The sequence below is a fragment of the Sus scrofa genome, chromosome 1 (assembly GCF_000003025.6).
Source record: "Sus scrofa isolate TJ Tabasco breed Duroc chromosome 1, Sscrofa11.1, whole genome shotgun sequence".
Lineage (NCBI taxonomy): Eukaryota > Metazoa > Chordata > Mammalia > Artiodactyla > Suidae > Sus > Sus scrofa.
The window spans coordinates 64,662,480-64,684,295 of record NC_010443.5 but is presented as its reverse complement, the minus strand read 5'-3'; the positions used below and the strand labels follow the sequence as shown (position 1 = coordinate 64,684,295).

Sequence of the window (21,816 nt, the reverse complement as noted above, 5' to 3'; positions counted from 1 at the left end):
AAGAACCTGCTTGCCAGAAGGGGTTGAATATTAGTAAACCATGGTCTCCAGTAGTAAAACAGATACTCCGGTTACAACCTATGGTCACCTAGAATGAAGTGTTTATTAAATGTACAACTATAATAAAATTAGTAGCAATTTCTGAAACAGAGTATGGTGAGCTTAAGAAAGCAAGCATGGTCAGGTAGATCAGCTGCTTGTAACCGCACGGAAAACTTAAGAAAAAAAAAATAATAACAGGCTCTAATATAACATGAAGTATTTGTTTAAGCCACAAGCAGAAAACAAAGAAGTTCTCTGACCACCTTAAAAGAATCTCTTATTTCTACTGTCACAGGACTGATTAGCTAAAAATCAAAAGAAGAACCTGATTCTTTCATTGTTAAAGTATAACAAAGTCTTATACTTCTTAACAGAAAATTAGAAACTTGCTTAGGAAAGAGTAGAACCTTGAGGATTTTGTGACAACTGAGAAAAGTGACAATTGGGATTTTTCAAATATCACTGATTGCACAGCACCCCCTAATCTCAAACTCTTGTAATAATATGACAAACCCCATGGGTGATATCTGGGAAACCTAGATTTGGGTGCTGATCTACAAACATCCTGTTGCAGTTAGGGACACCAGTAACTCCTAATCTATTCTAAAAGGAAATCACCTAATTCCATCACCAACTATATATATCATAAAATGCAATGGAATTAGAAAAATTCAAATCAGAGGTTTGGCCAAAAGACATGCAAAAAAAAAAAAAAAGGGGGAATCCTTAATAATGGAGTATGAATAAAGCAAGAATAAAAAATTGCTCTAAGCAAGATAATGAAGCCTAGGAATTTAGCTTTGAGTGTTTTTTATTCATCATACTGCTCTCTCTGAGATGTTCAGTACCCTAATCTAAGTGCCCACCCTCTAGAAAGTTGAGACCCCATTTTGGCAAACCTTCACTTGTTGAACAGAGTTCATGTTCTTATTTCATTCATTTCCATTCACTGTCTTCACAAATGAATTTTTCTATATAATATTCCCTCAGCAATCTCCACTGAGGTTTGTAACTGAAAATCACTTACTTTTTTACCTCCCCACAAGATATCTTCCCTTGACAAGTGACCTTCAATCCCTTGAAACAAAGGAGTAATTCATTGCAGAAATTTCTAGGACCAGGATAGGTAGAACATGCATGTACTTAATTATGTAATACATGCTAGATACAAGAGGAGTTTTTTTTTTTTAATGTATTCTGCCATTTACATGACTGCAAGCTCTGATATCTACTCCACTACTTTCCTATTTGGGAAGGAAGAATGTACTGGGAAGTTTTTCAAACACCCTTCCCTTAGAGGTTACACAGCTTTTACTTAAATATCTCCAGTAAGAAAGATCTCAGCAATCACCAATGTAACTCGCTCTTTAAACAACACTAGAAATTAGTAAGGCTTCATGGTGAAGCTAAATCATACTACCTGAATTTTCTACATGTTGATCCAAGTTCTGCCCTCTGAATGACAGAGATCAAGACATATTTCTCTACTATCAGCCAAGATTTCAACAACTATGTTTTATCCTTTCCAGAATAAATATCTCCAAATCTTTCAAACCTTCCTACTAAGACATAATTTTATACTCTCTATTAATCCCATGTGTTCTTGAATATGCTGTGGTTCAATGTTTCCCTAGGTCTCAGAGTTTGTTTTCTTAAACACAAATTCCAGGTCCCATTCACATAGATTATGCTCTAGTAATTCTGGGGTTTAGACTTGGAAATTTAAATTTTCTTCCAGCAAATTCTAAGGCAAACCAATGCTCTAGATTATTAATATGGTTCCTTGAACAAAATCATAACTTAAGTTGAAAGATAACCAGTTCAGAAAAAAAAAAAAAAGGAGATATCATCTCCTTGATTTTAAGTTCTATACGCCTATTATGAGTTTAGGATTGAATCATAATTATTAGTTTGTTTGTTTGTTTGTTTTTTGTCTTTTCAGGGCCGCACCCATGGCATATGGAGGTTCCCAGGCTAGGGGTCTAATCGTAGCTGTCGCCAGAGCCACAGCAATGCAGGATCCGAGCCACATCTGCGACCTACACCACAGCTCACGGCAACGCCGGATCCCTAACCTCCTGAGCAAGGCCAGGGATTGAACCCGCAACCTCATGGTTCCTAGTCAGATTCATTTCCGCTCCGCCACGAAAGGAACTCCCAGAATCATAATTATTAGTATTAACTACTTTCAGTATACCAGCAAATAAAACCTCTAAGAAGCATCTATACCATCTTCTACATCATTGACAGTCTATCAAGTGCACTGCTGATAACAAATCACTCTCATTTTTATAGCCTCTCAGTGCATTTTAGTTTTAGATTTTTCATATAAAGAAATCTTGCACTGAGGAAAAGGAGACCCTCAGTAAGGCATGTGTCTTAGCCAGCTTGGGCTCATAACAAAATACTTAGACTGAGCATTTCTTAAGGAACGAAAATTCATTTTCTTACAGATCTAGAAGCTGGAAGTGTAAGATCAGGGTACTAGCATAGCGGAGTTCTCTAAGAGTTCTCTTCCTGGAGTTCCCACTGTGGCTCAGCCGAAAAAAATCCGACTAGGAACCACGAGCTTGCAGGTTCGATCCCTGGCCTCGCTCGGTGGGTTAAGGATCCAGCGTTGCCTTGAGCTGTCGTGTAGGTCACAGATGTGGCTCAGATCCCACACTGCAAAGAGTTCTCTTCCTGACTTGTAGACAGCTAACTTCTTGCTATGTGTTTACATGGGCTTTCCTCAGTGCGTCCCTTTCCTCAGTGTGTCCCTCCAGCAAGCCTCTCTGGAGTCTCTTAATAGCAATCTTATCTTGAGGACCCCACTCTGATAACTTCATCTAAACCGAATCATCTCCCAAAGGCCCCATCTCCAAATATCATTCCATTGGGGCTCAAGTCTTCAATATATGAATTCTGAAAGACACGATTCAGTCCACAGCAAAGTATAAACTTTCTAGTAACTTCTGCCTTCATAATTATATACATGGTCCAACATGGGAAATAACATTCAATCTGTTCCTTCTTGCTAATTTTTTCCTCACATTTTTAAATTAAGGTTTAAATTTACCAATATCAAGTAAGCTTTTAGGATCAGCTCTGCCCGTCCTCTACCCATATATATTCAATAAATATTTGAATTGGTTTGGGTGCTCATATTTAGTATCAGTTTTCCAGGGGTAAAAATCCTTTAGTAAATCTCTGGGTTTTGTAGTCTTCATGTGGTAGGTGATCAGCAAATGAGAAATTACTCAAAAGAAGTTAGTAACTTTTTCTACCATGCTATTTTTTCAACCCTAACTTCTTTAAAAAAAAAAAAAAGTTTATTAAGGATTTATTAGGTGTCAGGTACCATGCTAGGCACTGCAGAGAAGCAATGAGTAAAATCTACATGCCCTTCTTTATAGAGCTAAAAGCCTAAATGGGGGACCTATATTGAACAAATAATCACAGGGATAAATATATTGTTAAAATTGTGATAGACATTGTGAAGGAAAATTAGAATGACATATTATAATGTATATGCAATACATTCAGAGTAAATCTACTCTGCATTTCATAGACATTAAAGAGTACTGCAATTCTGGAAGCTCTCTCAGGGCTACTACATACATGCAAAGTATGTTGATGGGAGACAAAAAGAAATACAGAATCAAGTTTGGAAGCAGTAGATACTTCAGGGAAGAAAAGATAATTGCTTCGACTAAGTGATGATAGTGGATATTTGAAAAAGTAAGATTTGTAATGTATTTTAGAGATACATTCCAAAGGCATCAAAAGGGAGATATAGAGCTTGACACATATTTGCTTTCACAAAATGCCCCAAACTGTATGTATTTTCTGGTATCTGCTAAGACCAACGAAGTTAGCTTTATGCCTAATTGCCTCTTTACCTTTGGTCTAATTGTTCATTTCAAGTAGAAGGTAGATTTGCTTAACTTTGCGGAACAACCAGCACAGGACACTACCTGTATTATGGTCTCTTAAATTCACTTGATAAAGTTCTATCTGACATGATTTGGGGGTTTTTAGTAAGTCCACATTATAAGTATTTAAGGACAGTGCCATAAGAAATAAACTTCAAAAACCTGAAACTCTCTTTAAAAGAAAATTTCCCCAATAGTTAATATCAATTTTGAGTTTGGAATGCAAACCTCAGAAAACTAGCCTCAAATATAAGCTTCTGGTAGCCACCAATACCCCTAACCTCAGCGAAACAAATCTCTAAATTTGCAAGAATATAAATGCTCCTTAATGTTATAAATAGATTTCTATTATGAAACATATAGGATTTCCAAATATACATAGGATGTATAGGATAAGTTTACAAAATAAAAATAGCTTAATAGACAGATTCATACTGCATTTGAATGTGGGAATATGAAACTCCTTGATCTTTAAGGTATATACTAAAAAAAAAAAAAAAAAAAAAATCACATGGGAAAAAAATTACCACTAAAATCATACAACATCCTTTAACTTTACAAAATCATGCTAAATTTTATCTCTCCTAGGATGTCAACTGAAAAAGAAACAAATTTATTTCATAGCTGTAGATATTCTTTTCAATGTTTTCCTTGCTAGAAAAGGGATATATACTTTTTGAAAGAAAATAAGAGGAAAAACCTAGTCAAGAGGAAAGAGATTCCAAAAGGATTTATATATAAACAATCATATATTCTTTATCAACCCACATTCCTATTTCAACCTTGATCATTTTCTTCATGGCAAATAAGCACTAACCTAGTGTAAAATAGTATAGGAAGAGTATGTACATACATGGCGGATAAAATACAAGCTGCACCCATTTGGGGTGTTTTTATCATTAACTGCTGTTGCATAAACTGAACATACAATGGGCTGTGACACTGGATAAATCATTTGTTTCCACTTGTTATTGATGACATTTCATAACTCGTTTGGGGCTCTGCTTTGCCCCGTCACTCGTGAGTTATGAGGTCATCAATCATGACTGGGAATAAATGATTTATGTAAGTTGCCCTACTGTATATTTTAGGAACAGTATACAATAAAACACACACTATTGATTTCTAATATTGTTGCATTATGTGTATCGTGTGTTTGTGAGACTGTGGTCTTGTATCATCACTAAGAAATATTAAAATAAATTATGAGAAAATAAATGCACAAATGATTCAGAGAATTCCCATTTTTTAATTAACCACTTGCTAAAGCAATTTTAAAATCTCCTTGAATTAAAAACACACTGTCTTAAAGGAAAAGGAATTGTACTTAAGGTCACAAATTCAATATATGAGGTCATGATTAGGAAACAGAAAAGGATGGAGAGAAACCCTTTGAATAGGGTATATGCCACTCTGAATAACCTACAGAGATACTGAGGACACACTTCCACTGAGGAATATTTTGTAATTGAACATCTGAAAGGTTCAATGGCTTAGTAACGAGAATATCATCAAAATATGAAAACTTCTTCCAGTGTTTTTAGGGAGGAAAGAGGTAGAGTGGGGAGCAAAAACCAAACTGATTTTTTCATTGATAAAAGCCTAGCTCCTTTAACTGTAACTCAGGTTGAGTTTGGAACAATCTATAAGCAAATTTAATTAACATATTAACTGAAAATAAACATAAAGTGATCAGGAAAATACTTTTATTTGAATGGAGTTTTTTCAAAAGGATGTGTGGCATCTTAAGAGACTGGAAAAATTTTCTTTTGCTTCCTTCCTATTTTATCCACCAACTGACGTTTCCATTTTTTTTCCTGATGAGCTTAAAACTATAAACATGGCTTAAAAAAATAAAATTACAAGAAAATGCAAAGAAATTTAGAGAAGCTATCAAAAACATATTGAAAATCAAACCTAGAATAAGAGCATCAAAAATCCAGGAACTTTCAGCTATTTGCAATTACGAGAGTAATTGCTATTTTAACATGTTTTGCTTGTTCCAAAGAAACTCTGGTTCGTAAGCTGAAATTCAAGGAGTTTAAATTACAGCAAAATCTTTTAGGAGCTGATCAAGACTAAATATACAATCAAAACAACCTATTATCTACATATTTTAGTTGATTAAAAAAATAAGGTACCTCTTTTGAGCAGTATTATGCAAAGTTATTGACCAGCTGTGTTCAATTCCCAGTGATGATAAAAAATTACTAATTTGAAGTATGAAAAATTTAAGTCAGACAAAAAGAAAAACTTCTTTTTCTTACAGGAAAGTATTAAATATTGACATTATTGGGTACAGCTGTAGAATTTTCTTTGGGAATTTTTAATACTAATTTTACTTTTTTAGAATGATTTAAATTTGTCCTAATATAATACCAAGGGTTATATTTTATAATATAATGATTCAAAATGATTTATCACAATTCCTTTCACTATTTAATTCTATGATGATAATAAAACATGTTGCATAGAGATACAGCATAAGGGGGTTGGGGATCTCAAAAGTGAGAGTTGATAGCTTTTATGATTAATAAGGTTATATATGAGAATGTGAATCAGAGGTCTGTGGTTTACCTAAACATCCTTAGTTTAAGTTCAATATTATTTAGAATTATTTAATTTTTAAATTTTTACTCTAGATTTTTTTCTAAGTGCTCTTTTTTAGTTAGTATAAGATTTCTTAACTTATGGCCTTGAATGGGCTTTGAGTTCAAAAACTACCTAAAATTTTACATGGTGAGTGCATATTCATGTTTATGGGGAGAAAGCTTTTAACATTAAACTTTATTCAGAGTCCAGATCCCAAAACAAACAACTTAAAAGATTAAAACCACGATTTGAGGATTTGAGAGGCTGTCGTTCATAATCAAGTCTATAATCCATCCTTCCAAATTGTTTCTAAAATTAATTCCATTTTTAACTTTCTTTCTCTCCCTCTCCTCCCTCCCCCCCTTCCTCTCTCCCTCCCCTCCCCTCCTGCCCTCCTTTCCTCCCTGATTCATTTTGGCAACTCATCACAGGGAAGTACTTAACTTCAGTCGCTACTTTTGCTATATTTCAAATGCCTTTGGGTAAAAGCTTGGTTGTAAATTTAATAGTTTGAACTTAGATAAAGTGACTTTTTTTTCTTGTGTGCAGATATCAGTTAAATGTGATTTCCCTTCTCTCTCAATGTAATCAAAGAGTAGCTGCTACTTAAATGTGGCAACTCATATATGGAATCAGAACAATTATTTTTAGATGAAAAAAAAATTCATCTAAAACTCAGGGTAAACCTCGTAGCGTTTTAATTTCAGATTTTTACCTTTTTAACGATAATGTGATGTGATATGGGAAGATTATCATTTGCTCTAAGGAAGCTACACGGAGAGGGCCACAGTATAATCAGGATACATCCTTGCAGATTTGAACTGTAAGTGGTACGTGGTAAATTCAAAATATTTTAAAAAGAAATAAAGAAAGGGAAGGTAGGAGGGAGGGGGAAGGGAGGAAAGGAAGGGAGGGAGCAGGAAGGGAGGGAGGGAGGGAAGGAAAGAAGGAAGCAGGGAGGGAGGGAAGGAAGGAAAGGAATGAAAATTAAGGAGGGGAGGAAGAAAAACCGGGTATAAACCCTATTTAATCAGTTCAGAGCTATTTTAATGAGTTCGTTTTTCCAAGCATTAGAAATGCTGATGGAGCCCCAGCCTATATTTGGTAGTATACTGAGTTGAGTGTGGAGAGATTGGGGACTTAACCCCAGCTCTGCTCCTGACTCATTGAGTGACCTCAAGCCAGTTAACCCATCTGTTGTTTTTCAGAAGGTGATGACTTGGAGACTGCCTAGAAATTGCTGTGCATTAATGGGGTGACAGTCAGAGAAAGACGCCTGGGGCTGGAAAGATTCAGTGTAAGGAAATCAGCCTTTGCTGCTCTACCCAATCATGTCAGCACCACTGCTCTTTGAGGGGGCTTCCTGCCATTGTTGCTCCCTGCTCCGGAACACCCCATGCTGCCAAAGACACTACAGGGGGTCACCTTTAACAGACAACCTCATTTTCAAATTTCCAGACCACTAAATCAAATGAACCAGTGCAAGGGTAATTTTTTTAAGGTTGCCAAAGAGATACATAGAATAGATGTCTATCTTGGGAACAGAGAATTACAGCAGGAGTCTCGTTTTGTGATGATTGGAAAAGAAAGTAGATCAGAAAGCAGCTTCTTGAGTTTGGGAATTATTTAGATTTCAAATTGTGTTTTGCTCTACATCAAATTGGATTAGATTCCTTGAATCTTCTAAGACTTTGATCCAGCCTATTTCACATTTACAAATTAAAAAGCAGCTTTGGCAGTGAAAATCATATAAGATACAACAAGAAAGCTTTGAGGGGCAGATTTAGCCTAAAGGCCCATCCATTTGTGCAGTGTCTCATACCAACTTTGAGAAAATACACTCAATTCCTATAATGCTAAACATTCTTCAATAAAGAGGTGTGCATTCATAAACAGCTGTATACCTATATTCCTTTATACTGTTCCAACTTTATCATGTTTCTGAATCCAATAATAATTTATTTCATTGGAATTAAGAAAACCAAAATTCTGAGTATAAAAGTGTTATACGAATGCAGATAAGTTAAAATATTAACTATTTTTATAGTGGATTTGCCATATTCTGTCAATTTCTGCTCTTCAGCAAAATATTAATTTTTAACCAAAGTTAAAATAAATGACTCATATCAAATATTTGATAACATGTCCATTGCACCTGTATTCGCCCTAAATAACCATGCAGAAGTGTGAATAGTAAGGAGGAGGAAAGAAAGGGCCTAAATATTCAAAATCTAGTACTCTGGCAACAGTAAACTTAGCTAGGCAAGAATTTTAAAAGAAAAAGCCACTGATCACCTTATGTGTGAACAGGAAGTTTGAACCAAATTAATCACCCATCCAAACTACAAAGACTAGACCAAGCACCCCTTAAGAAATAAAAGGATTTCAACTATACTTCAATAAAACTTTAAAAAATAAAAAAAGAAATAAAAGGATCATCAGGCATCCCCAAACAGAATCTTTCAGCACAGTATATACTCCAGCAACTTCCCAATGCCATTACATATGTGCAGGGCTTTGTCAATAGGGTTTTAAAAGCACTGTTATTCTCCAGACAGTGCTCACTACATGAACGCTAACATAAATCAAAAATACTGGCGTGTGTTCCCTGTAGTCACTGCTGCTTAATCCGCTTACTCTAGCCCTTCCCACCTTCACACAGGGTCATCTCTCCATGTAACCGACATATTCCCTTTTCAAACATCTTTTCTTTCATGAAGGTTTATAAACGCCTTATTGATTTTCCCACACAAGGCCAGTCAACTTCTGACTTCACAAGAAGAGTTGAATAAAGTAGCTGAACCCACTGCTGTTTCCCTACCTACATAACTAAAGTACTTCTACCTAGTTAATTTTGGCTTTACCAACTGTCCTGGTCATAGAATAGCCATCATCAGTCTCAGGGTTCGCAAAGGAAAAAGACCTGTCTGTACTGCTGCCTGACTACAAAGTTACAAAACCATTGACCAAATAATTATGTAGCTGGCTTGATTCTCCTCCTAGTTTCAGTCCAACATGCTAGAAAAAAAGAATCTTGATGCAAATTCTGAAAACATTTTTTTGATATCTGATTATCTTTTCAATAAATCAGGTTAATCAAAAAAAAAGGTTGTGTCCTGTACCCTCTACGTTTTTATTTTCGTTTCTATTTTTTTGTTTTTTTAGGGCTGCACCCACAGCACATGGAGGTTCCCAGGTGAGGGGTCCAATCAGAGCTGTAGCTGCTGGCCTATGCCAGAGCCACAGTAATGTTGGATACAAGCGGTGTCTGCAACCTACATACAAGACGGGTCTGAAACCTACACCACAGCTCAAGACATGCCAGTTCCTTAACCCACTGAGTGAGGCCAGGGATCGAACCCAGGTTCTCATGGATGCTAGTCGGGTTCGTTAACCACTGAGCCACAATGGGAATTCCTACATTTTTTTAAACATGTTAGAAATTAGATTATAAACTTAAAAATGTTTTGTCTCTGATTTCATTCATAATTTGTCCACAGTTTTTGAGATGATACTTTCCTTTTATTTTATAGGTTATTATTCTATTATTATATCTATTATTATAAGGTTATCTATTATTATATTACTATAAGTTATTAAGATTTTATATTTTCCATAGTTTTAATTTTTATTTGTGTCACTTCATCCATAATTTCTTCTGAGTCTCCACTTTCTTTAACGAAATTAAGTGTTTTCAAAAATAATTTGCATCAAATTTGTCCTGCTTTAGAAATTGAATAGGCAAAAGAATTGAAAAGGCAAAAGAATTACATACATTACACAAATATGAAATAGTAAATGGGCCTATATAGTTGCAAAATTTCTACATATTACTTAAAGCAATATATTAATCCAAGTTAAACTGTGAAAAATTGATGATGTATATTGTAATCCCTATAGTAACCATTTAAATATATATAAATGAAGTTCTAAAATTTTGAAAACCATTTCTATAGTCCAAAATAAGATAGTAAGAGGGGAACAGAGAAATGAAAATCAGAGGAAAGAAACAAGAAACAAAACTTTAATAACCTAAATCCAAAGACACCAAGAATTACATTAAATGTAAGTATATTAATAATTCCAATTAGAAAGCAAAGCCAGACAAAAGTCTATGCTTTCTATATGAGATATATTTTAAATATTGATACAGATGGTTTAAAATTAAATGGATGGGAAAAGACAGATCATGGAAACAGTACGTTCATCAAGGCTGGAGTGGCCCCATAGCAGCTTTGTTTATAATAAACAAAAACTAGAAAGCCTATACTCTGAAAAAAGGGGAGTGCATAAACAAGCCAAGATTCATCCACACAATGGAATACAATGTAGCAATAAACAGGAATTATTGACACACTCAACAGCATGGATACATCCCAAAAACACTACCCTGAGTAAAAAAAACTTTACACAAAACAGGACATTCTGTGTGATTCCATTTACATTCCACTGTAGAACAGGTAAACCTAATCTGTGTTGGAAAATATCTGCTTGGGGCAGAGACTGACCGAGAAGGGGCATAAGGGAATTTTCCCACGTAATGACAGTGCTCTATGAGTGATCGTGCAGATGGCTGGCTACACAGACATGCTATTGTCAAAACTCAAAGTACACTTAAGAATTGTTCATTTCATTCTACTTAAACTTTACATCAAAAGAAAGATGTAAATAAGTATTGAACACTAATTGGTGATATGTATGGCAGGTGTTTAAGGGAAAATGTACTGATGTCTGTACTTTCATGTGAAAGGCATCAAAAAATAAATAAATGAAGAATGTAGGAATAACTAGATGGATAGATGTAGGACAAAGCAATAGTAAAATGTCAATAGCAACATATAGATGGCAGTTATATAGATGGTGATCACAGTAAGATTCTTTCAACTTTTCCATGTTGGAAATTTTTCTGAACAAAAATTATACAATTACAGATTAAAAGAAAACTAGAAGGAGGGAAGATGGGAAGGGATATACAGAGGGCTAAACAGCATCTGCTTTATTCTTTGAAATGAAGAGACAAAATGGTCTGAAGCAAATAAAGCAAAACATTGATTTTTAAAGACCCTAGTGTAGGATTCATGGTTATTAGTTGTATTATTCTATTTTTCCTTTTCTTCATATCTTTCTTTATGCTTGAAATATTTCATAATTTAATTTTTTTATAAATGAGTGGAATGAATATAATACATAAAGGGCAATGGTTTGAGATCTGGGACCTGGTATTTTATTCTCCATTTGGTCATTAGTTAGCTGTGACACTGGCACAAGAGATGAAATTTATCTAGGCCTCAATTTCCTTTTATAAAATAAGAGATTCACATGGACTTGGAGAACAGACTTTTGGTTGCCAAGGGGGAGGTGGAGAGAGTGGGATGGACTGGGAGTTTGGGGTTAGTAGATATAAACTATTGCATTTGGAGTGGATAACCAATGAAATCCTGATGTATAGCACAAGTAACTATATCTAGTCACTTGTGATGAAACATGATGGAGGATAATGTGAGAAAAAAGAATACGTGTGTGTGTGTGTGTGTGTGTGTGTGTATGACTGGGTCATTTTGCTGTACAGTAGAAGTTGACAGAACATTGTAAATCAACTATAATAGAAAAAATAAAAAATATTTTAAAAAATAAAAATGAGATTCATTTTCATCTCTACAATTCTGTCAACTTAAAATAAGTAAAAATAAACAAAATTTCATTTTTAGGAATTGCTTCTTGAGAGAATGTTATATATCAGTCAAAATACTCAAAAAGTTAACCATACAAATGGTCAGAAAGTAATTCTGTATATAAGGGAATTATGTACAACCTAAATCCAATTAGGTAATATATAAGTAAGAGGTAACACATATCACTGAAGAGCCCAAAGCCCAGAAAGAAAATGGAGCAAAGTTTAATTTTTAAGACATGATTTCTACTATTTATTCTCCCAATAACTTGGAATCTTGGGAATTCCACTTTAAGCCTCATTTTTTTCATCCCTACAATACGGAGAGGAGAGCCAATGACCTTTAAGATTACCGCCAGTTCTAAGCTTCTACAACTAGAATTCTATTTGAGTTAAATATCAGTGAGTGTGTATTACTAAACTTTCACTTTTCCTCTGGTAACAATTAGTACCTCTACCTAAACATCTTACTTAGGAAAAAGGTAGATTGTACTGTGTAAAATATTTGCTGAATAGTGTGGCTTTTTTGAGAATCACATCAGAGTCCTCACCACACACCTAGCCAGAAATGGTGGTGCTAATGAATTACATGCAGTGGACAAATTAATCCTGCAAAACTATTGGGATTAAACTTTTCAATGTAGGATTTAAGAATGTAGACATAGGGTACTCCTGGATATCAAACACCATGTCACTAGGTTATCTATCACAATATCATCCCTTGGGTGCTAATATTATACCCCAGTATGTACACAGAAAGTTACAGTACACAGAAAGAACATGCAGATACAACTGTAGCAAAGAAGAGATAGGGGCAAAAAAGAGAAATCGATGTATTTAATGTCAATATTTACCTGCTACTTGGTATTTCCCTATCCTTTAAGGAATTTACTGAGTTTAAAACACAGGTTCTGGTTATCAGCTGAGTTAGACATATAATAACTGTTTTTCTGACTACCAAATGAAACTTTTATCATGTTAAAGAAAAAAAGCAGGAAAAGGAGAAATTCCTGCACTCTTCACCTCTCATCCAAGTAACTTATCCACTAAATCTTCACAATTACATTCTTTAAAGGAAGAAAGGATGTCTAAAAAGTAACAACTACTGCTACTCTCAGAAAAAAAAAAAGGCAGCTTTTCTTCTTTAGAGCAATGCTATTCCAAGTCATATCTTATTCTGTGAATATCTTATTTTGAATAAAAAGTTCCTAAATCCCAGTTTTATAGGGCAGCATTTCTTATCTGACAGGCAAATCTTTTAAGGTTTCTAATGTTATCTACTTTCTCAAAACTTAACATGCTATGTCCATGGAGAAATTTCTTTTTAGACATACAATGTTGTATTGAGATTTTTGCCTTTTAGTTAGATTAGAAGCAATTTCTTCTTTTTCTTTCTCTTACTACTTTCTTAGTTCCTTTACCTTTCTTTTTATTTTAATTTTTTAATTTTTTTTGGCTGTGCCCATAGCATGTGGAAGTTCCCAGGTCAGCAGTAACCAAAGCCACAGCAATGACCATATCAGGTCCTTAACCCGCTGGGCCACCAGGGAACTCCCATTCCTTTCTTTTTATTTCTCATATGATTTTTCTCGTTTCTTATACCTAACTTAAGTTTGTAATTTCTCATGGTCATTAACATGGCTAACACCTAGGTCTTCCCCAATGGAGTCTAGTAGGAATTCATTACATTGTGCAAAAAATCTTTTGCCAAGGAAGCTAAAGAGGAAACAAAAAAATATGAAGGAACAAGTCTATTTTTCTGTTATGATGTAAAAGGCACTTGCCACCAGAAGAAAATCTATTAGTTCTACAGTATAGCTAGTTATACATAAGGTTAGACCAGAATCCCTAATGTTCAAAGAAACTGTATTATGCCGTAGAGTAGAGCCATCTTTTATTTCTAAGAGTTGATATAAGCCTCAGTATCTGTGGAGACCATTTGCCACTGTACGCAACAGTTTTATGAAAGCTAAAAGACCAAAGGCCCATGGAGAACTGATAGCAGGTACATCCAATAGTTGTATTTTTTTTAAAAAGGAGTAAGCTTTAGATTTTTGCTTAATAGTCTGCACGTCCATTTCTAGTTAGTCTAAATGCATTTCAAAAAAATGTGGATACACTTTTATTTCACTATTTTAAGCCTCAAGAAGGACATAATTTTTAACAATAAACATTAACTAGAATGGCCCAAGGCAAAAATACCTTTTTTTTTTGTTTCTCAAGGGGCAAGCAGAGACAAAGCAGTTGGCTCTCCCAGAATCAGTCTGTAAAGGTGTAAAAAGGCATGTTGATATTACCGTGGCTTATATTTCTTTGAGAGGGAGGAAATGGGGACATACTTCCTGTGTTTAGCATATAGTTTAGGCTGTGGATAGTTGGGCTTGGGAGCATGAAGATGGAGAGCAGCATGAAGACTTTTTTTCTAGGAATATTCTAAAGGTCATGAAATGTGTGGATTATCCAGAAAAGATATAAATGTTGCCTATTTCCTATCACCATTCCTTACAGACATCTACTTTAAAGAAAGAAATTCTGTTTCCTATAATATGGCAGTGTATAGGAGATAAATTCTGTTATCCCACATAGCACTCTTCTAAACTTCTCTAAAATCAAGTTAATACAATAATTTGTTCCATTACTTCCAAAGAAGATAAACAAATGTAGCAAAGAGGGAAGGGCATTTTTTTTCTTTTCACTTTATTATTATTATTTTTTTTTTTAGGGCTGCACCTGTGGCGTGTATAAGTTCCCAGGCTAGGAGTCAAATCAGAGCTAGAGCTGCCAGCCTACGCCACAGCCACAGCCACAGCAACACAGAATCTGAGGCGTGTCTGTGACCTACACCACAGCTCATGGCAACGTCGGATCCTTAACCCACTAGCAAGGCCAGGGATCGAACCTGAGTCCTCGTGGATACTAGTTGGGTTCATTATCACTCAGCCACAATGGAAACTCCCAGAAGGGCACTTAATGTGGCTGCAGGGACTGTGTGTTTAGGTAAGGCAGGAAAGGGTGCCAGCTAATCAAAATAGACTTGGGAGTTACTTTTGAGAGTAAAGTTGCCAGATTCCTTCCATGTTGTTAAAAAGACTAACACTAAATAGCAATTGTCTTCCTGATAAATCGTTTGGCCTGATTATTCAAAAATAGTTATCAATGTCTATGTATTCTTTCAATCTTACCAAGAAGACAGAAAATGCTAGGGTTTTATTTTTCATCATTTTATCATAATTTGGATTCATAATCCTTTTACTAGACATCTTTCTCCTTCCTCCCCACTGTTTTCACCAACAGTTTCAAAAGAGAAACAAATCATAGGAAAGGAGTTAATTATGGATCTGGAAAAATGAGGCCATTCTTAGAAACACACAGAATCAAAAAGATAGATTGCCAAAAATGCTGTATCTCCATATTTTAAATTTAAACTATGCTGAATACTATTAATAACAAGCTAAACAGAACACAACAGGAGCATTTACAGTCCAATTATATTATTAATGAAAAAATAAACTATTTCCTTGATGTCATAAAATGCTCTTTTCCAAAGAGACACGTACATTTTCTTAGTAAATAACTATGCCTTCCAAACAATCTATTTATGATATGTGCTACTAAAAATTACTGTTGATAGAAATGGTGTTCAAAAATTCTAAAGATAACAGGTTAGTATGTGAGTTATACTAAAAAAAATAAAGCCTAGAGAAAATACTACACATATTGCAAAAGAAAAGGAATTCAAAATAGAAGAATCAGGCAGCCAAAAATGCATATCTAAACATTTTCTTTTCCTCCTTACAAGCAAAAAATAATATAGCTAAATATGAAATTCAACTTTCTATTGTCTTTCTAGTCAGAAGTCAACTGATCCCTGACACATGTGGCTTTGTTCTCAACAGTCAACACAGAACAAAAGCACTTTTCAGAGTCTTATCAGGAAGTACAATCTTGAACTCACCACTACTCATCACAAATTAAAAGCTGGATTCATAGAAATGTCATTTGTACAGAGCTACCATATTTTTGGAGTCTCAGTATTTCTCTAGCCTTTAGAACAATCTATCTGTGAATTAAGTTAGACCACCAGACATAACCAGAACCTTCTCCTACTGACCATCTGCAGAACTTCTCATTACACACAGATAACTAATTTGTCAGTGACAACTGTCAGGCAAAGATTCTATGTTTGATGAGGACAACGATTACACCTCTCGCTCACAAGCATTTTCCACCTGCTGCAGTGACAGATGAAACATAAAATAACTACTGAATGAACAAACAACCTTTAGATGTGCTCCCACTCGCTTTACCAAGAGGCTGCATAACATATAACTAGTTTTCATCATATTAATGTGTATGTTGACCATAGATTATGATTAAGGGACATATTTCCCTGAATTATACAATGTTCTGTCTATGGAGATCCAGGAGATTAACTTCCCATGAACCTGTGTACCTGGGACAGTTGCTTAACTCCCGAAGAATCAGTTTATTCTCTTGACACTGACTCTATGTACCCTGGAAGTATTTCCATATTTGTATTGGTTGTTAGAGAGCTGAGGAATAAATGTGTACCCTGTCTAGCCAGTACTCGGGGCTTCACAGTAGGCATTTGGTTCCATAGTTACACTCCATTCTGTGCCCTTTCCTTCTCTGGATTTTCTTTGGCTTCAATTCCCTCGCTTAGTTTTAAATTTATGTTATGTATCTTTGTAAGCCACCTTAATTTCTTTTTGAATCAAGGTGGGACATAAATAAATTGATTTTTTCCCTTTGTGTAGAAGTTATTAACTTTGCTGAAGAAGAGAAGGGGCAAAGGAAGACAAAATATAGACTTTGGCAATGTATGGCTGATTTTAAGAGACCTTGGGGATACCTTGTGAAGAGAAGACACTATTTCTATCCCACATTGTATAGTTTTAGTTTTATGTACAGCACAAGGCAATTGCACAATGTCAACACTTTTTATTATGTTACATCCATTATTTTAATGCTACAAAATATTTAAAAATAAAAAGCAAAAGAATGTAACTGGACCAGAAGAAGCTTAGCTTTTACTTATGGTTAGAACATTAGGAACAAGGAAAATTGACAGAACTGTAAACATATATGGAAAACATGATATCAAGTAGAGAGAATGACCTCTTGCTGCTGAATTATGTTTTGAGATATGAGGTCCCTCCCTCTCCCCATACTCCTCTCTTTCACAGAGTAAATTATCAATTTTTCATGAAAGGTAGATTCTCATGAGACAGAGAAATAGATGAATGCTAGATAGGAGCAAATAATCACAATTTTTCTAAGAACTAAGACTTGAGTTGAATAGTTTATTCAGAAATGCAGTTGCATTGTATCATGCTCTGACAAAATTATGATAATAGTCAATCTGAACACAGACTATTTCTGTATTTGCTATTGCTACCCCTGCATCTACATATCAAGTACATTTAACTAAAAGAAAAGAAGAATGACAAAGGAAAATACACACACACACACACACACACACACACACACACACACACACACAGAGTCATCTGCCCCGAAATAGCAAATACATCTCTGTCACAGGAACCATACCCATCTCTGCTCCAGGTTCAGGTAGAGAACCACCGTCAGTCTATTTTAGCACATCCATTTAAATTTTGTACATCTTTACAAATGCAGTTATCATTACTTTTGTTACCTTATCACTCTCCATGATTGCTCTCTTTCAGTCAAGTACAAAGGCAGTCTGAATATAAATGTTTTGTCATAAAACTGCTATTCAAACAATAAAAAGGGTTATAATAGTACTAAAAATAATTTACCCCCAAGACTGCCACATAGACTGGCAGTGTGCAGACTGAGGGGCACAAAGCACCTCCGTCCATACTCTAACTATCCTCTGAACTCTTCCACTGCATCTGTATTCACAACTGCATGATTTAACAGACAATTAAGATAGCATCACATGGTTAGGATATCCAGAACCATTTTTGCATAAGATTTTATAAAAGACACAAGTTATTTTTAGCAATATTACCATCACTGCACCTAAGAAACATGGGATAAATTTGATTGAGAGTTTGTGTCTTTCAAAATGAAAGTCACTTTTAAGTTTGTAAGTTTGAGGGCAGATGGATAATTATGTAACATATGTATATATATATGTATATATATATATATATATACACACATATGTATGTACACATAATGTACATACACACATATATATATACACATATATACATACAAGTATATATCATGAACACATCACATAGACACATATACCTATCTGGGACATATATGTATATATCATACATATACACATATATATATCCTGTGTACATACACACACATGAACACATATATCCTCTATATCATACATACATATACAGATATAAAATCTTTACTCTGAAAATGCTTATGTTGGCATCAGAACTGGCTGTGCACTGCCACCCAGGGGCTGTCTACAACATTTTAAGACTGGTATCTTGCCAAAAGGCATTCAAAGTCATTACCGAATACATCCTGGACAGTCCTTCATGGTAGCTGTTAGCATTCCCATTGCATTTTTCTGTAGCTTTGGTGTCATTTCCCATAGCCTGAGTGCACATTTCAGAGAAAGGCAGAGAAAAGGAAGAGAGAAAAGAATGCCAAACAAGCAAAAGACCACCTAGAAAGAAATAAACAAATTATACTGACAAGGTTGACAAGAATGAGTAAGAAAAAGGGAAAAAAGGGAAGAAGGAGGTTTATCAGGGCTTCATGCCCACTGCTCTGGGTAAATATTCTTTCTTGCAACAATAAAGACAAATAAAGTACAAAGAAAGGATAAAACAGAAGATTACAGACCTGGCCGGTGTTTGATAAATGGCACTCTACTTCACTCTGCTTATTGTGTACTTCATACCTCGCTCCTGAATATGGAAGAGAATTTTATTAAAGATTTAGCCACGGTGGTGGTGGTGACTGGCTCACAGTAATTTTCCTACAAAGTAGTTTAATCTATCACAGGGCAGACAGTGCACCTTCTTACCATGTATCATATCTGTCTATTGAGTAAGTGCTATCCAAATCCAATTTCTTTTCATTTTTGGAACCTGTGATGCATATTCAAGATACACTTTCGTTTTGTCTTTGTCCTAAATCAGGTGCTGTATTAAGATTGGGGCCGGGGGGTAGTATTAATAAAAAGAAAATCTGCACTCTATGGTTTCTATATCATTCTGGTCATTTTTTGTATTTTACAAAAATAAATTGCATAATTTCAATGGCATATAATATTGGCCACATGTGGAATCACCAAGACCTTTTCATATTTATGGATATGAATATGAAGCACTGCACCACTGATTATGGAATGAACTTAGAAAATCATTACAGTCAAGTTCCGGTTTTGAGCTTTGTGGAGCACATAGGGGTTGTTCCATTCAATAATGAGATGACTCGTGCAATAATAGGGAAACTATTTCAACCAAAATCATTCAGCAGTTCATTATGTGATAAAATGTAAATCCAAAAGTGTCATAAGCAAGGTACCTTCAGAGTGCTCTGTTACAGAATCACATAAATTAGAAAAGCCTCATGAGGTCACTCACTTCATCTGTTTCTGGTAACAGAGTGCTCTCAGCAAAATATTTTCAAATATAGAGTCCATGCTCCATCATGAGATTCTATTATTTCTCCTCTCATTGCATTTCTTTATTTCACTGTGATGAATTGTTTTCTAACCTGACAATTGTTTCCTTTAATTGTTATTGGCCTTTTTGTAACAAATAAGTTCTTCTTCCCTTATTCAACTGTAACAAAGCCTTCACACTAGTCACATTCTGCTTATAGACTCTCCTTAAAACTGACATTACATGCATATTTTTTAATTATAAGGCTAATTAGCATATAACTTGGCCAGAAATTTTTACATTTAGAATCTCAAACTATTATTGTTCTATAGTCCCTTGGAGAATGCATAAGTCCCAGGCACAGTCAATTCCCATCTATCAGCAATTTAAAAGATACATCTTTTCAGTTTCCAAGCTGTTTCCACCCTCAACATTTTGGACCCTTTCTCGTTTGGTCCCAAGTACAAACATAAGATTTTTGGAAGTTTCAAAGTAGTTCTTTATTAGAAAAACTTTGAGTCCTCTCCAACCTTGACCAAGTCCTTCAATTTAAAGGTGAAAAAATAACTTAATCCCAGGAAGTAATTTATCTATATGGTCAAACACTGACTGATTTACATTTAGACAGAAGAGAGAGATTTTAAATTTAAAAGACCTATTTTCAGATCCTGCTTCTGCAGTTAATTAGTCCTATGACCTTGGGTAAACCATTAGCTTTCTGAGCCTCAGTTACTTGTCTGTAAAATGGAAATAATAATACTGAGCACATGAGTTTGTTACATTAATCAAGATGAAGTGTATAAATTCTATTATCACAATGCCTGGCACACAGTAAGTCTTCAATAAATGATATCAATCAGTCACAAAACCAAGCCCAGAAACCACTGCGTAAGAGAATGTCTTGAGCCACATTTACTCATGCCACCTAACATCTCTCATCACCTATGTATTATAAAGCAGTGCTTATGATAAAGACAAAATTAAGCTTTCACTAACACTAGGTAAAAGGTATACATTTATCAAAACAAAGTTTATTACAACTAAAGAGTTTTTTTTTTAGGTCTGATTATAGAAAACAAAACAAGTTAGATAATGCGCCACACACACACACAAATTTAGCCCTGGGTTTGGGAGAAATGAGGAGATAATAATCAGTAATACCAGAAAGAATCTAATTTTACATTTTCTAAAAAATATTGATGCTAAAGTGTTTATGTAAACATTTCTTAACATAAATGAATACTATTACATGATCTTTATGTAAGTTTGTTTTAAAATAAAATGCATTTTTCATATTACAAAAATAATGCATGTAGTGAAGAAAATTTTCAGAGTATATAAAGATTAAAAAATGTATAATCCTACTATCCAGAAATGATTGCTTTTAATATTGGTGGAAAATCTTAAAATATTTTAAATGTATATTTCTTAATTATTTCATATAAAATTAGGTGATATCCAACTTTCTTCCCAATTATAAAGGATGAACATATGCACATACTATTATACACCCTTGAAAACATAATTTTTAAGTGGCATATCATAGGGATTTGTCAGTACTTTAACTCCTCTCCTATTCTAATACATTTATGCTGTTTTCAATAACTCTGAAATAAGCGTTTTTATTTCTGTGCATTTCTCTTGGATTAGAATTTTCAGTCACTCATTAACCTGAAAACTGCTTGAAGCCACAGCTCTTATCCAACTTGTATTTGATTTTACTGTTGTTATAGTAAAGATATTCAGTAAGAACTACTCTAAAAAAATGTCCTTATTAATTTTCAGCAAAAACATTTCCCTTTACAAACACTATGAAACTAATTCACAATCTGGGATCTATACTACTCTGATTTCTTTATATTTTTATAATAAGTTTTGCATAAAAAATTTAATAATTACTGCTAACTATCCCCCATTTGGAAATTTCCTCTATAAACTATAGATCTTCATAAATATCAATACAAGCAAGATATGTCTAAAAATTAAACTGTTTTGATAG

At 34.5% G+C, this 21,816-nt stretch overlaps 1 long non-coding RNA gene across 3 annotated transcripts in view; it reads right to left on the bottom strand.

The window, feature by feature from the left end:
• Positions 1 to 21,816, bottom strand: part of LOC102160801 — a 973,686-nt gene that overhangs the window by 775,919 nt on the left and 175,951 nt on the right. Inside the window, exon 2 of one of the 3 annotated variants that reach the window (XR_002338694.1) lies at positions 19,051 to 19,115. The exons of the other annotated variants lie outside the window; for them this stretch is intronic. This is a non-coding gene — a long non-coding RNA (uncharacterized LOC102160801). The remainder of the gene's footprint in view (positions 1 to 19,050; positions 19,116 to 21,816) is intronic. 3 annotated transcript variants of the gene reach the window in all.